The sequence below is a fragment of the Limulus polyphemus genome, unplaced genomic scaffold, assembly GCF_000517525.1.
Source record: "Limulus polyphemus unplaced genomic scaffold, Limulus_polyphemus-2.1.2 Scaffold6863, whole genome shotgun sequence".
NCBI lineage: Eukaryota > Metazoa > Arthropoda > Merostomata > Xiphosura > Limulidae > Limulus > Limulus polyphemus.
Window position 1 is genome coordinate 33,790 of NW_013672473.1, and position 5,242 is coordinate 39,031.

General features: G+C 31.2%; 1 long non-coding RNA gene across 1 annotated transcript in view; it reads left to right on the forward strand.

The window, feature by feature from the left end:
- The window catches only part of LOC106474135, a 27,550-nt gene extending 22,362 nt beyond the window's left edge, over positions 1-5,188 (forward strand). Inside the window, exon 3 of the long non-coding RNA XR_001291726.2 lies at positions 5,111-5,188. This is a non-coding gene — a long non-coding RNA (uncharacterized LOC106474135). The remainder of the gene's footprint in view (positions 1-5,110) is intronic.
- Positions 5,189-5,242: the final 54 nt, after the last annotated feature.

Sequence of the window (5,242 nt, forward strand, 5' to 3'; positions counted from 1 at the left end):
AGTTATTCAAAAGTATATATAAAACCTAAAAAAAATTGTTTCATATCCTCCGTGTGCAAAAATTTTTAAAGGCTTAGCAACTGAGTACAAAGGTCACAACTAGAAAAGATAATTGTTTGCTTTACTTCTTTATTTACTGTTCTAAGTTTTAGGAAAAACAACTTTGAGAACTTATTTCAAAACAGCAATAATCTATACATATATATAATTTATAATCATTGAAATGTGACTGTATTTTACAAAATACTAGTCCACTAAAACACAGCCAAGACAAGTTACTTGTACAGACCAAAAGGTCACCTTTATGTTATTTGATACGTAACATGAGTGCACATGAGCCCCATCTTTGTAACTTCTGTATTGTTAGCTAGGCATGGGTGAAAGGTCAATATGATAAAAATATAAAATATATAAAAATGTACAGTGTTATGAGATTTAAGCTATTTTGTCTGAACATTTATGTTTGTCTTTTAATTTGTGTTCATTATAGAATGAAAGAGACATAATTTATGTTTATTTCTTAATGTTTCATGGTGGTTGCGAGATCGGTCAAATTTACTGACCCGTACAGAGATTAATTACTGAAAATAACAGATAAAATATAAAGTTTTTTATTAAGAAATGTTTGATAACTATCCAGACTATTATGCTGTTTATATAGATATGTAACCCTTTTGAGGTTGTAATGCCAACTTATCACTACAGTGTTGTGGTTATATTAACTTTATTTTCATAATTCTGTTTCATTATGAGAATCTATGTACCCACAATTATTTTTTTATTTATATTCTCTCCAAATGTGAGACTTTTAAATATAGATTCATTCTGATAGACAGCAATGATGCCATTTAGGTGGGAGGAGTATCAAATTGTGCATTGGAGGTATATTGATATCATCAAATATAAATATATAATCCAGATTTTTACTAAATTTGTTTGTTCTTGGTAGTACATAGTACAGTGACAGGCCTTTTACTTGCTCAGGTGTGTCTAACCTGATGCTCTTAACATTGATTAGTGACTCATACATAACAATAATTTATGACTGTATCTTTTGTTTTTATAAATTAGAAGTATGGGAAGTGACATGTTTGATCAGCTTTAAAAACATTTTTGATTTTACCTTGAGTAGTATATTTCTGTGAATGAGGTCCAGTCTTGGCTGTTGACACTGAATGATTTTTATTATTTGAAGGGTTGTTGTTTTCAAGGGTATCAGTAAAGTTAAGAGACAGTGTGTGTGTATTCTATAGAAAAATAATATTTATGAAAAAATGTAAGAAAATGGGATTAAATCAGCCCTTCACATTTTATGGGTATCATCACACTGATGCCCAAGAGTGCTCATAATATGAGTTTTGTGAGATCTTGTTAGAGCCTCTCATTAAGTCTGTCATGATGCACACTATTTTGGGTCCACTATCGGTCCCTTTATTTCTTTCAAAAAAGTAACAAATTTTCAGTTTTTATCCTACTGTTATATCTTATGGCACTGTCCACACAATAAGCTGTTGTTTACATATGCAGACAAGCTCACAAATAACTTCATGTGATCCCATTGGCTGCTATTACTCAGATACTTTAATTGGCCTAGACAAGCAATGGTACACATGCAGTGATTCAGACATTTTTGAGCTATATTGTTGTATATGGACATCAAATATTTGCAATTAAAAAACTAGGTCAATATTTTAAAGTTTAAATTACAAAATTGGATATTAATTATTAGTTAACTCAGACTAGCAAAAAGTTTTAGCAAATTTGATCATGACCTAAATTGTATTTAATGAACCACTTTCTGAATGACACAGGCTGCAAAGGCTACCATATTGATCATCCTTTTAATTTCAGTTTTTTTTTATCTGTGTATAAACCAACAAATAATAGTAAGTGAGATTATTTGAATATGTTTGGGAACTTATAATTTGTAACAAGTAGTTATTATATTTATTTTATGCTGAAATCTCACTTAGAAAGTGGTCACTAAAACACATACACCCAAAAAAATATATACACACTGCAGAAGGACCAAATGTAATAATTACAAAACATGAAATGAAACTATGAAAATTGTATTTCATGATAATATAGTAGAGTAGTAATTAAAATAAGTTTTTTTAGTTAGAAAAAACTCGACAGGTTTATGTTACATAGCAAATTTTTGGAGAGTTCTGACTTGAACTTAGATTTTGATAATAATGAATGGCAACAAAAGGGATTAATTAATTTTATTTGCACATTGTTGCAATAAAAACAAAAATAGAACCTTAGCACTTTAAAAAAGTAAGCATTCTTTAACTTACCTTCCCAAACACTTGGGTTGTTGGGTAGCTTTAATAGTGATTGGCCTTATTATTGTACACATCTTAACTGCCATAAATATGTACAGTTTTTTTTTGTTTTTTTTTTGTTTCTTTTAATTTTATGACAGTACAGTTGCTGGTTTGGTTGTCAGATTTAACAGCAGAGTTTTTTTTATAACATATTGTCACCTGTGTATATGTCTCATCTGTCACCATATTTTTATATTTTGGTCTCATTATATATATGTTTACTGTAAAATATGTCACACTATATGTTAAGAGATTTTGTCTTTATGTTTGTATAGGTATTACAGAATCCTGCAATACTGTGTGCACTAATATTTTGACTTAATGTAGGTAGACATTACCATGTCACTCAGCTTATATACGATTTTTATGTGTTGATATATCATGTTGGCTAGGTATATACAAAGCTCTCCTGGATGATCATGTGTTTTGTTGTGTGACTCTTCATTGGAAAGCTGGCCATTGGTGCAAGCAATCCAGTTGGCTGCTTAAAGCCCAGATCTAAAGTAATATGAATTCATTTTCAGTTATTTAATTATTGATTTTACTCCTAATATTTTCAACAGCTTTGATACCCAATACCATACAAATTTGTACAAGTTGATTGTCTGACAAGTGTAAAGAATGACTTGAAGGTGTAGATGAAAAATGTAATATCACATTGTTTTGTGTTGGGTCTGGCTTTAACTTATGATAAAAATTCTGATATAGATACAATTCAATGGGCAGATAAATTTGACATTGTTGAATATATACAACCTGACCATGTATGTAACTCCAAATCTTTCAGTATAATCACCGAAATAAATTTCTCCTTAAAATTGTTGTGAATGTTGCATGCCAGAGAGAAGCTCCTAAACTCTCAAGTTGATTAAAGTATATTTACATAAATAATGGATCAGAATCAACTTTTGGTCTTTCCCTTCTCTTAATGTTGTGCGGACTGGCACTTTAGGTTATAGTGATGCCTTCAAAAGTTTTTGCGTTTATGAAAGTAAGGAAAGTCCGATTTTAATCAAAACAAATTCATTTATAGTGTTCTTTAAAGGTTAGGAAAACAACAATACATAAAAATGTTTTTGAAAAGTGTAATTCGTAATCTATATTCTCTGTGTGTAACTTTTTTTCTTTTTACAGTGCAAAATGGATAAATCAGATGTACTAATAATCATATTTGATTTACACATATATGCATGAAAATCTTAGATGGGAAATGCTGTATATCCTATTTTGTCATTTTGAGAAATCCACTTTTTTCTGTAACTTTCACAAAAACTTCTTTGAAATCAAAAGTGGACTATTTATCAAATAAAGTCATTGCAAGTTATATAATGAAAATCTAAAATATTTAACTTATTTCAATGACTTATAATTCAAATTTTGATAACCCGCATACATTACCTTGCATTTATTATACTTCAAACCCATCTGCCATTTATTTGCCCAACTCAGTACATGATCTAAATCATTTTGTAAATCAGCAGCATCCTCTTCACAGCTAGCAACACCCAAGACTTTAATATCATCTGCAAATTTAAGTAATTGATTGACCATTCCTTCATCTATGTCACTGATTAAATCAAAAAAGAGCAAAGGTCCAAAGATTGACCCCTTAGATACCCCACTTGTAACATTAATCCAGTTTGACTGAACTCCATTTGTAACAACCCTCTACTTTCTTCCATCCAATTTGCTAATTTATCCCCCACATCTATAGAGATGTTTTTTTTACAAGCGATATAAATTTCACACCATGTCAGTTGTTATTAAGTATTACAATTATGTTGCTTTTTAAAGTTACCATATAAAATGATTTCCCTGTCATTTCTAGTGATAAAATCAAACATTGTCATGGGGGGAGCTCACAGCGTCCTCTGGCGGACCCTTTTGTAAATCCTAAGACCATTGAATATTGTCACGTTTGTGTGATTAATACTTTGTTATATTCTTTGTTTTATACATACTGGTTAATTATGTTTGTACATACCCTTTAATATCTTACTTGCTTGTATTTAAGGATCTGTGGCTTCACCACTGACATGAAGACTTACCTGGGCTTTGTTCGCATGTCTTACTTCAAGTGTGACCAACTACGTACCAGGTTACTGGGTACAACAAACTACTCGAGGTTTTCAAACTGTCTAATTTCACATCCGAAATCTCTTTACGTTAAGTTTTGACTTGTCTCAATTCTGTCTACTAATTTGTCTTGCATTTAACGACACCTTCAAAGTTGGATAAAACAGCTTATGATCACAGTAGATCCAATGATCGATTTTTATGTTCCTACCGTTTTTTTACTTCATTATTTTGGTTTAAACTGAATCTGTATGCCACATCTAACAAATAATCATTTAAGGCTTTACTATATGTGTATACACATACACCTTATGTAAAATGTGTGTGTGTGTAATAGCTTGATGCTTTTTAACTATTATCCTTGTTGGCAACAAAAACTTTTCGACATGTTTTAATCAAATTATATCAATAACGTACATAACTCGACTGTAATAAATGGAGGCTTTCATGTATCAGTGCCCTCTGTTAAATATACAGAGTTCGTTCGAGCTTGTCTGCCTTCTAAGCTTGATTCCAGACTTCAACCTGTCGTGTACTTGTCCTCAACTTGTTTTGTGTAATAAACAAATAATAAACATCTTCTTCCTGCAGACATTAACACATGTGAAACGCTTTAGTTACTCGTGTCACGATTTAGATACGAGCTGGTATATGGTGAGAGCTGGTTTCGGAACGTGATGTTCAATCTTTCTTTGTTTCAGGTTCGTGCTAGTAGTGACTCCACCGAATTAGAAAGTGACTTCCAGGCGCTCGCTTTAGAGACTAGTCATCCTTTAGAGGTAGGTACTTGTTTTACGACACCTGGTGTACATTTTGTGTGTGTGTGTATATAT